We start from the raw sequence: 12,982 nt of genomic DNA, 5'->3' as shown, positions 1-12,982 counted from the left end.
AAAGCAAATGATATGTATCACTATATCACCTCTATTAATAAAAAGTAAGAAAATACACTGGATCTCTGCATCTGCTTCCATCAGTCACTGGATAAGAGTTCTATCATGACAGTTAGGGTGTTTGGCCATCCGATCACCAGAGTAGGTCAGCTCGGGCTTTCTCTCGACCATTGCCAGTAGTCTATTGTGGAGGTATCTTTGTGGATTTCTGGGGACCTCTCCAGTACTCTGCTTCTTCCTATTCCCCTGGGGTCTTCATTTATCATGGTATCTCTTTCCTTGTTCTCCCACTCTGTTCCTGATCCAGCTGGGACCTCCTGCTCCTCTAAACTCTCTTTCCCCTGACCCTTGCCCTCCATTACGCACCCCCCATGTCCAGGTTGCTCATGTAGATCTCACCCATTTCTCTGTCGTTAGGTGATCCCTGTGTCTTTTTTAGGGTCCTCTTTACTAGATAGCCTCCCTGGAGTTGTGAGTTGCAGTCTGGTTATCCTTTGCTTTACATCTAGTATCCACTTATGAGTGAGTACATACCATGTTTGTTTTTCTGAGTCTGGGTTACCTCACTCAGGATGATTTTTTCTAGATCCATCCATTTGCCTGCAAACCTCATGATGTCATTGTTTTTCTCTGCTGAGTAGTATTCCATTGTGTATATGTACCACGTTTTGTTTATCCATTCTTCAGTTGAAGGGCATCTAGGTTGTTTCCATGTTCTGGCTATTACAAATAATGCTGCTATGAACATAGTTGAGCATGTGTCCTTGTGGTATGGAAGCAGATGCAGAGATCCATGGCCAAGCCCCCGGTGGAGCTCCAGGAGTCCAATCGGTGAGAGAGAGAAGGGATTATATGAGTAAGAGATATTGAGACCACGATTGGAAAAAGCACAGGGACAAATAGCCAAACTAGTGGAAACACATGAACTATGAACCAATAGCTGAGGAGCCCCCATAGAACTGGATAAGTGAGACAGTTGATTAGCTTGAACAATTTAAGAGGCCCCCAGGCAGTGGGACCAGGACCTGTCCTTAGTGCATGACCTGGCTTTCTGGAACCTAGGACCTATGCTGAGACATTTTGCTCAGCTTTGGTGTAGGGAGGAGGGGACTGGACCTGCCTCAACTGAATCTACCAGGCCGAGCTGAATCCCCAGGGGAGATCTTGCCTTGGAGGAGGTGGGAATGGGGGAAGAATTGGGGGGTAAGGCTGGGGGTGGGAGGAGGGAGGACAGGGGAATCCATGGCTGATATGTAAAATTAAATTAATTATAAAAGAAAAAAAGAAAAAAAACAGCAACAACAAAAAAGAAAATACACTGTAATTTGGTTTTGGATTAAGACTTAATATGTTCCAAGTGAAATGTACAAGGGAACAAAGCATTTCAATAAGAAGGCAGAGGAATGAATTGGTTATACATATATCAGTAATGCTTTATGAAAAAAGTCAGGTATTTTTAATGAGTTTGAGCTTGGTGCGGATGCAAACACACACACACACACACACACACACACACACACACACACACATACACACACACATTTCTTAGTAGTTTAACTGTATTTTTTGGAAATATTTTGTGCCTCAAGACAAAATCAGGGTAGTTTGTTTTTCACCAAAATATTTTCCCTGGTTTATTTGTATTATCTTCTTTACAACTGAACTGAAGGATTAGGAGAACAACCAAATGAATTTCTAAACAGTTTTCTCATGCATAAATTTTATATTCCTTACATTAGTATTCAACGTTGTGCTTTAGACCTGTTTTCTCCTCTCTGGGATGGAAATGATTAGCTTTGAATTTGAGGATGAACATCTGAATAAGGATGTTCCTCGTGGGACTATGCCACCTGCTTGCTGCATAACCTGTTAAGAAGGAAAAAGGAGGCTATGGAGTTCGCATGTTTTTACTTGTCTCCTGAGACTCTGCCATTATTTATTCTGGCTGCTGTGTTTCCAACTCTTTCCTGGGAAAGCACTGGCTGATCACACTGATTTGAAAACAGGAAATAAAGGAGAAACCCCCCTGCAGGCAAAGGAAATGTAGGAGTCTTTATGAACTCCTTTGTGTAAATAAAAGTTAGAAATGTTGATTGATCCAAGCTCATTGCATTTCTGTAACTTTTTCAACATTGAGGGGCCTGCTCGATGTACACACTGGCTGTTTGGAATGGCAGTGAAGACTGGGCTACAGTCCCAAAGAGAACATTGCCAGTTGTTTCTGCAAACCTGTTGAAATTCAAAAATAAGAATGAGTAACAGCTTTGACCATTAGATGAGAATTTTGAACACTCTGTCTCATGGTCTCATGATACAACATAAGGCATTTGTTTAAGGAAAATGAAACTATTCCTCTTTGGGTACAGCTGGGAAAAGTTTAAAACCAGGTAGTCTAAAAGAAAAACCACTGCCACCAGATTTGCATGGAGAAGACACTATGCAATCAGTGGCAAGAAGGAAGAAAATAGTTGAATAATAAAGAAAAGGCTATATATGGGCCCTGCCATCCTGCACTTTTAAATACAGCTGGAGGAAAAGGACATAGGTATGTAAAACAGAACAGCTGAAAACTCTGACGAGGTTCACATGTGTGCACGTTTTCATCGCTGACTTGCCAACAAACTTATTCAGAATAGCGCATACTTATGAAGCATGTATATTATGTGCCAGGCACTCAGTGGGCATATCAGATATGAAATCAAGTCAGCAAAGATCTTTGCCTTAGTCTAGAGTTACAGAGAGAACACTTGCAGGGATCATCCTAATATAACAAGAAACATGCTCCAAGAGGGGATCATTGGAGCACAGAAAAGGGATTCAGACCGTTATCCAGGCAGATAAGTGGTTGGTGTAAGACTATTCCAAACACAATTGAAAGCACGTTTCCAAAGAGCAAAGCATTTGGGAGTTTGAAAGAAAATCAAGTTTTCCCCCTTTCACCTAAATTTTATTAGTGGCTCTTGAGATGAGGGGTAGAAGGTTCTGAAACACTTTTGTAAAATATTGGTGTTTTCATGCAGATTTTACTTTCCACTCCTTATTTCTGGAACCACTAGCAAAGAATGAAGAGGATGACATGAGACGAAGGCAAGCAATTAGCTTGTTTATTGCTGTTTGGTGTTCAGCTTGCTTTCTGGGATGGATGCATGAATGAGAATGCTGACAGAAAGACACAGAAAATATAGAAGCATGCCGTATGCACACAATCTCTAATGTCTGTCTGTCTGTCTGTCTTTTTGTCTATCTATCTATCTATCTATCTACCTATCTATTCTATGTATCATCTATATATCTATGTATCTACCTATTATCTATCTCTCTATTATATACCCATATATATCAAAAGTTTGTTGAGTTTAGTTGACTAGTAATTAATAAGTATAAGCTCAACTATGTTATTTACTTCAGTGCATGGAGGGGCTGTGGAAGTTCTATTTTCTGTTCCCTTTCTTCTCAACACTTCAAAGCTTCATAATATTGAGAAGTAGAAGGTACTGGGTTCACAAACTCAGGTGAACAGAGAGAAAAATTCTCTTTTATCATCAGTTTAAATGTGTTGGACTTCCCTATAGGAATTTAAACTTGTTATATGTATTGACTGCCCTCAATGCGAAGTATTTGTAACTGTTAAGTTTATTACTTTCAAGTTTCATCCCATATCTCTGTGCCTGGGGCATGTTGGAAAGCCCTACCAGGATACTGATGTTTTGCTCTCATCCATCTTAATAGAGATATTTCCAATGACTTATCCGCACTTTTAATCCCATGAGAGGAAAAGACTTTCTTTCTCACACAAAGGTGATTTCCTCAACATATTAATTATTAGCTATATTGACAATGACGTATGTACCTGTCTGATCTCTCATTTCCACAGGGCAAAAGAAATTCACTTTGCACATCTCACCTTCTTCATCTTTAATATAAAGTATTAGGTGTCAAATTTTTGTTTTTCTCTCTCTTCAAATAACATTTTCTGGTAGAAAAAAGTTTAAATACATTGGTGAAATTGGCCTTTGAGTTTCACACTCCAAAAACTTTGATGGTTGTGAACTTCTCAAATCACTTTGTTTTCCCATTGCTAATAAAAGTAGTTGCCTCATAAAATACACTTTTAGTTTCAGATCTTCAAAAAGACAAGTCCTAAAAGAAATGGTAAGAACTTATCATAAACAGAGACAACTCATTAAAAGACACAAAGATATGTATGTATATATCTTAAACATAGGTAATTTATGAACTCCAACTATAGTCTTCTGCTCTTAAAAGTAAGACACTCCTCAAAAAGAGAGGCCATGTCAGGAAAACTGCATTAGCACTAATATTAATCCACAAAAAGCAAATAAGTCTTTGTCTGCAAATATCTTATCAGTCCAGTCAAGAGACAGAAGTCAAATTGGTAATTTAAACTGAAAGAATTTGGTACAAATTGTGCCTAGCCCTGTCATCATCAGAGAGGTTTCCTTCCTCTGACAGCTGATGGGAGCAGATGCAGAGACCCCACCCACCCAAACATTATGTGGAGCTTGGAGAATCTTGCAGAAGAGGGGAAGGAAGGATTGTAGTAGCCCACAGAATCAATTAATCAGGACTCATAGGGGCTCACAGAGACTGAGGTGATAATCATGGAGTCTGCATGGATCTGACCTAGGTCCTCTGCAAACATGCTGTGATTGTTTAGCTTGGAGTTTTTGTGGGACTTCTAACAGTAGAAGTAGGGGTATATTTGACTCTTTTGTCTGCTCATGGGACTCTTTTCCTCCTACTGGGTTACCTGTCTAGCCTTGATATGAGGGTTTGTGCCTAGTCTTACTGCATCTTGTTATGCCATATTTGGTTGATATCTCTGGGAGACCTGCACTTTACTGAAAGGAAACAGAGGAGCAGTGGATCTGGGGGAGAGGGAAAAGGGACTGGGCAGAATGGAGAGAGAGGAAGCTGGATGGGAGGTGGAAGGAGTGGAGGGAGGGGAGGGTTCAGTCTGGATATATTGTATGGGAGAAGTGCTGGGGATGATTTTCTGTATGCTGTGAATGTGTTTCTCTGATTGATTGATAAATAAAACACTGATTGGTCAGTAGCCAGGCAGGAAGTATAGTATAGGCAGGATAAGCAGAGAGGAGAATTCTGGGAAGTAGAAGGCTGAGTCAGGAGACACTGCCAACTGACACTGCCATGAGAAGCAAGATGTAAAGTACCAGTAAGCCACAAGCCATGTGGCAGCTTATAGATTGATAAAAATGGGTTAACTTAAGATATAAGAACTTGATAGCAAGAAGCCTGCCACAGCCATACAGTTTATAAGTAATATAAGTCTCTGTGTGTTTACTTGGGTCTGAGTGGCAGTGGGCCCAATCGGGACTGGAAAAAATTTCAACTACAGAGAAGAATATATAAAGAAAAAAGAATTGTTAAATGCATCTAAGGCAATGATTCTCAACCTGTGGGTCACCTATCATATATTTACATTGTTTCAGAGTAGTAGCAAAATTATAGTTATGAAGAGGCAACAAAAATAATTTTATGGTTGGGGGTTAGCACAATGATAGTATTAAAGGATTGAAGCATTGAGAAAATTGAGAACCATTTTTCTCAAGGGTGAAATAGAAAGCCCTAAGATGTAATAGAGTTAGCAACTGCAGGACAGAGCTGCCACCCCTGGAGAAACAGGGGAAAAAGTTTAAGTTGTAACATTATATAGGCCCATGGCAGTGGAACTCTAAGCCTGGAAAATGGCACCCTGTTTAATGAGTGCTGGTATCTTCGGGGGGATGATGAAGTATAATGACACACCTATTGCATACTTTGATAAGTGAAAATTGAATTCAACTACTCCAGTAGAAAGACCTGGACACCGCTAGAGTAAAGATGCGAGACTGGGGTGAGGATGATAAGAACAGCAATATAACAAGAAGGCCATAGGAAGCAAACAGGAAACAGGAACCAACAAGTCCCCACCACCCCTTCTGGCCTTGCAGCCTGCTGCTGGTATTCCCTAATGACAGAGCCTATCAGGAATCAGCTGAAGAAGGAGAAATGTGTTTGCAGAGTACCAGGCTGAGCATCACCAAGCTGAAAATAGAAAGGCAGTTGGAGGTGGGTGGCAGTAGTTTAATAATGGGTGGTTAAGTTTGCAGAAGTAACTTCATCTACAATATGAGTTTGTTTTGAAATTAAAGTCCTGCCTTACTTAGAATCCAGAAGCTGGCCATTCTAATGGCCATGCAAATTGACTCCACATCACCCCTTGGTCCCCAATAATTTGTTTGAGCCAAAATCCGTATGCCTTACTAGTGATTGGTATATAAATGAATTTTTCATATTTTATCACAATCTAAGAGTTTTATATGCCCTTCAGCAAATTAATTAAATTGGTTCAGTGCCAGAATTCATAATATGCTGCAGTCACTAGCGTCAGGGCTTCAATCCAAAGTCCTGACATGTAATGAATTTCAGTCCTTGGCATTTGCTTTATATCAATAGCAGAATCAGAAGGGGAGAAAGCAGGAGCAGAAATATTATTTTTTGGAAATGTTTATAATCTACTTCCTATAAAAAAAGCAAAACCATATATTTAAAACTAAGGAAAAGTTTAGTTGCTTTTGCTGTTCAGTTGGCATTATGAGTTCCTAGCCAGTGTATTTAAACAAAAAAGTAAATTAAATGTATGAATATCAGAAACTATCAGAATTTGAAGTTGATATCATCATTCACTCAGAAAATCCAATTCATTCAATTTTAACCCTAATCAAACGTTAGAGTTAGATAAGTAGATGTGACTAGCATGTACAAATAAATAATTTTCCTCCCATTTAGCCATAACCAGTTAGAAAATATAGTAATTAACAAGAATAGAATTTAAAAAGCTTATTCATAACATTATTAGAAACTGAAATACTCTACAGAAATAAAGTAAGTTCTTTTAAAAAAATTTATTTCTATTATTTTATTATATCTATGTATGAGTCTGTGGACAGAGTGCAAGTACTGACAGATGCCAGAAGGTAGCATCTGATTCTCTGGATGCTGCCCAATGTGGATGCTGGGAACTGAACCTGAGTCCTCTGGAAGAGCAGGAAGTGCTCTTAACTGCTGAGCCATTTCTGAAGCCCATGAAGTAAGTTCTTTAGAACTTGCAGTGTTCTCTGGAGTCCCTGAACATCTTTAATTTTTTCTTCAATTTTGTCTTCATCTGCAAACATAAGTGGATTCTGAATTACCTATAGCATTGAGTAGTAAATATATGCCATGAGCCAAATCCAAGATACTACTGGTTTTGTAACCAATGTTTTAGTAGACCCCAGATACTCTCACTTATTTATAAATGTATTATATGCAGCTACATTTGTACTAGAGTGTCAGAATTGAGTGACTGCAACAGAAACTGTGGCTCCCATAGTGGAAAAAACTTATTGTATCATCTTGACAGAACATATTTGTTTGACTCTTGGTCTGTACAATCATATTATTAGTGAGCTCAACCTGTTTGCTTTCATATCTCTAATTAAACTGGTGCCTTATATGACTGTATCTGGCTTTCAATATTGCTGGCTGATAACACATTGCTATGTCTGGTTTAGAACAAGATTATCTTGAAGTGGGACTCATTTTTCACCCATATTGCATTCTTTAATGACATGGACAGGATGTATATCTTGCATACCTAATTTCCATTTATAACACATTAATAGAAATGACTTGTTTTTGTAAGTCATTTAGTAGGCTCAAAGTTGTTTAATATAATCAAACCAAATCAACACAGTCGCTGGACATTTACAGAAGTACTTTAGGTAAAAACTGAAATGTTTTGTCCAATTATCTCCCAGTGTATGTCTATAGAAAAGGTTGGCTAGTGTAGCTATTAGATAATCCCTCTGGGAGACGTGGATCATTGGATGCCTTTCTCTAGCATAAGCAGAGAGAACTTTTATTTTCATGGTCGCCACCGGTTATTGCTCTATTATCAGGCAAGATGTGAATATTTTATTTTCTGTACTTTCCAGCAGCCTATTTTGAGTAACTGAAAGTGTAAATATGCAATGAACAATTATTTATTAATTATCATGTTTAAAGCACCATGTTTGGCTTTTCATTAATTAGCTAGGTTAAAATGGTAAAGAACTGAAGAATACAGACAGGATTGTTGTGAGAAAGGAAAATTAACATTGATGATAAAGATAAAGACTCCAGGCATGACCCACAGTCGAAATAAAATGAAATATACAGGAAAATAAGATCATGTTGATCAGCAGCATACCATTAGTACCTCAGTTCACCTTTACACAATAAAACACATGTTCTAGTGACGTTTCATTATGTGTTTACTTAATGCTGTTCAACTATGGTTTTTACAGCAGTTTGAATCGAATTTGTAAGCTTATTCTGCTTTTCTAATTATAGAAAGCCCATCTGCATAAATAAGAAGGTTGCTTTTGTTATAATGTTATTTAAATGTGTTCAAATATAAAACCAAGTACAATTCCTTTACTGGATGTGCATTAACTTCATAACAAAGCATTTGAATTGAAAAAACAAATGAATAAAAGTAAAGATACCATTACCATGCTCCCCAGTGGCAAAACAAAACAATGGTACACAGGGATCATGAAAGTAGAGAAAACTCACAGTTTCATGCCTTTTTGTGAAAGTGAAGCTATGTATCACTTACACAAACAGCATGGACTAAAAGGAATGAAGACGAGAGTGATGATGGTAACACCTTTTATTTGGTTATTTTTCTAATTATCGCATTTTTTTCTGTTCACCCAGGGTTGCCTAATGTAGCAAATAAAAATACAGGATGCCCAGTGAAATCTGAATTTCATATGAATAGGATTCTTTTTTAGTATATGTATATCCCAAGAGATATTTAGAAGATACTTGCAATGAATTATTCACCTTTCAAATTCAACTGGGCATTCTGTATAGACCTGGAAACCTTGCTCAAGAACAATACTGAATTATTAAGACAGGTGCATTCATGAAAGACACGTGAGTCCCAACCCTTGAAAACAATCACTATCAGGACATAGTTTGTGCTTCAAGGACAGATGTGACTGTCTAGATGCATAAAGCCTTAGGATCTATCCCCAGCATGGGAAGGAACAATCAGCTATTATCAATGTAGTCAGGGCTTCTTTTTGTGGTGTGGGGACAGATCCTATGGCCTCATACATGCTAGGCAAGTACTCCTCCATTCATCAATGCCTCAGATATGCATACCTAGTTTTTCAAATAATAATCATTTATGTTAAGTATTCTCTCCATTGCCAGGCAACATTTGCAACAGACTATACAGCTAATGAGCAATAAATAAATAAATAAATAAATGTGAGGAGGTGGGGGGAAATTGGTCGAAATGATATTTGGTTAAGTTTGCAGGTCTTCAACTGAGATTTCTTGTTAGGAACAGTTGACTTCATGTTAGAATTTTTGGATAGGACTAGAATGTTAAGGGCTATGAATTACAGAAAAAGAGTATAAAGGAAAAGAAATTTATTCAACTCCAAACCATGGACTAAATGTAGTTTACCATTTGTTTTTTATCAACAAGAGTTTTATTGAAATATTGACATCTATTACAGGTTTGGGGTACAGGGACAGTTTTCTATAACAGCAGAATCAAATGCCTTCCACAGAGACCATATATAACTCAAAGCCTGAAGTATTTATTATCTGGACTGACATGGGTTAAATGGCATCCCATAAAAAGATATGTCTATGTACCGACATCCAGAACCTCATAATGTGAAATATTTGGAAAAGGATTCTTTGAAAATATAATTAAATCAAGACTCTCAAGATGAAATCATCCTGGAATATCTAGGTGGGCCCTAAATCCAAAGGTAAGTGTCCTATTAGGAATAGAATAGAAATGCCCCTCCCACATACATGTAGGAGGCCATGTAAAGGTGAAAGCAGAGATTAGAATGATGTGGCCAGAAGCCAAAGAACATCAGGCACCACCAGAAGGTAGAAAAAGGAGGGCTATATGTCAGAACTGTAAGAGACAATATGACCATGCCAAGGCCTCAGTTTCAGATTTATCATGTCCAGAATGATGTGAGAATAAATTTCAGGAATTTCTGTTATGACAAGATGTGAAGTTCGGGGTGATTTTATAATGACAACCGTAAGAAACCAATGCACACCTCTTTACACACTCCTCTTTTCTGACTCCTCATTTAGTTGTTTTTTTTTTGTAGAATAAAGTTTATAGTGTATTAATCACCATTTTCCAATTAATCTTAAAGTCTTTCGAGGTTTATAGTTATCATTCTCTCAACACACCATCATTGATAACATGCACACGCAAACACAGTCATACCTATACATATACTGATAGGTTAGCAATTATCTCCACTGAGTCATTTCTGTAGCCATCAGACCCAAGACAGCTTCTATTATGAAGTTTGACATCATACACATCACCCCTAAAGTCCATTACACACATTTTGAAGGCAAAAAAGAAATAGAAGCTAAGTAAGGGTTCCCGGAAATATTTAAAAACAGTAGTATAAGTATAGTGATCACAATATGATGTAATTTTTATGTGTACAGTTTTTTAAAAGTCTATTTTGCAAAAATCAATGAGGTACATTAAGACAAATCACCTACTATCAGTTAAAGCAATGGCCCAAGAAAACTTTCAGAACTTTAACTGGGTTACTGCATTTGTTAATTTTCTTTTAATGACTTCTTAACAGGTAAAGAAGGAATAGAGATACTGATGCTTCTAGAATAGTATTCTTAAGGATTCCCTTTAATAGTTGACAATTACAAATAAAGCTCTAGGCAGCTTTAGTCAACATGAAACTGTAATGTTAGCAGATAAAATTAGTTACCATAGTTACCTTTCTCTCACCGGAGAGAAGACATCAGCTGCCTACAGCAGTTCCTTGTAGGGGTTTGGTAATAATGCACATAGACATGGTTTCATCTGTTAACTTCAGGATACTGTGGCTTCGGTGAAAATTAGGTTGGAGTTGTTAAGATACACTGTGATGTTGCTGTTGCTGATACACCTATCGCCATAATTTTTTTCTTAAAAAATGAAAATCTCCCTTTTAAGGTCTGTAAATATCTGATAACAAATGAGAGGGGGAAATGATAACACAGCCTTCTAATTTCTGATCCCAGCAAGGCTGTGTTTTATAAAAATGTGGAGAAATAAAGTTTCCCTTTGGTTTAATCAACTTCTTGGAAGTGAAAAGTGATGAGGTTAACCTTGTTTTAGAACTGTGTTTTTGTCTATTTTCATATCCATCAGTAATTTTAGTAGGTAGTGGTAACTGGAAGATCATGGACGTCTGCCAAGTGTTTCCTTCAAGGTTTCTGTAATGGGGAACTACTGACATCTAGCTACACATTCATTATTTCAAATTGGTAAGGGCATGCCACTGTGAGGTTGCTCAGGGTGTACTCACTGGCTTAGAGTGCTTCAATTCACCCATTAGACATTAATCTGATGTACTTACATGAGGTCACAACAGTGGTGTGATTTGTTTCTGTTGAAAAACCACCTGCATATTCATATTGTTAGAAGCCTACTCACTTGAATAACCAGAAAGCGTTTTAATGATTTTTTTTGTTGTGGAAACACGTGAAAAATATTTAGGAGCCCAAAGAAACCAATAAAGTTATCTATATTTAATGTGTAATTGAACACACTTCCAGTGTTTTGGCCATATTTTAAATGAACATTTGTGATACGTTCATATATATTTTATGTATGTGTACTTGATATATATGTCCAGACTATTAAAATTAATATAGATTTTTATTTCACATGCTCACCACTTTTCCCTTAACTTGGTATTAATAGCATTTTTCATAACAGTGAATATTCTTCATAACCTCATCTATTACTTTTCTTTATTTTTGAGATAGGCTTCATTATATAGCCCAATCTGGACTCAAATTCATCATTCTTCTGCATCAACCTCATAAGTGATGGAATTTCAGAAATATGACACTATGTTTGGGCTACAACTTAATCTTTACTTCTACTTAGTGGCTCATGATTTGACTATATCACAATTTCCTGGACCAAGTCCCTATTTTCAGAACATTTAGGTTGTTTTAATTTTTTTTCCAGTTATAAACTAAGTTCTACACATGACTGGGAGCTAAATCTCAGTTTATATTCATGGTTGCTTCTTCATGACAAATATATTGAAATGGATTGATGGTCAGTAGGCACACACATTTTGATTTTTACTCAAAAATCTTTTAGGTATTCATTTTGTGGTGGTAATTTTTTAATATGTTTTTTTTTCAATGATGTTTCCAGATTAGGTTATAGAACATTCTCTGTCTACAAGGAGACTTCCTTTGTGCTTTCAACCAATGTGTACACATTACATAGTTAATCCAAGGCTAATTAGTATTCTGATTTCTATCACCATAGATGAGTTTGCCTGTGCTTTGATTGAACACAAACAGAACTGTACAGCATGTGCTGCGTGTACAACTATTTACATTCCTTATGTCTAAGAGATTCACTCATATTGTGACTGTTCCAGTACTTTGTTTTGTGTAATTGCTATAAAGTGGTTACTTTAACAAATGAGTCTGAATATAGCAGCATTTATACCTCCACTCTCTTTTTTTTTTTTTTTTATTTTTTTTTTTTTTTTTTTTCTATTTTTTTTAATTTATTTTAATTTATTTTGCAATACAATTCAGTTCTACATATCAGTCACGGATTCCCTTGTTCTCCCCCCTCCCGTCCCCCTCACCTTCCCCCCAACGCCCCCCCCCCCATTCCCATCTCCTCCAGGGTAAAGCCTTCCCCACAGACTGAGGTCAACCTGGTAGACTCAGTCCAGGTAGGTCTAGTACCCTCCTCCCAGGCCAAGCCAAACAATCCTGCATAGGCCCCAGGTTTCAAACAGCCAACTCATGCAATGAGCACAAGATCTGGTCCCACTGCCTGGATGCCTCCCAAACAGATCAAGCCAATCAACTGTCTCACCCATTCGGA

Source organism: Peromyscus californicus, unplaced genomic scaffold, assembly GCF_007827085.1.
Source record: "Peromyscus californicus insignis strain IS unplaced genomic scaffold, ASM782708v3 Scaffold_10__1_contigs__length_136768540, whole genome shotgun sequence".
Lineage (NCBI taxonomy): Eukaryota > Metazoa > Chordata > Mammalia > Rodentia > Cricetidae > Peromyscus > Peromyscus californicus.
The sequence above is the reverse complement of the archived record's forward strand: the minus strand, read 5'-3'. Positions refer to the sequence as shown.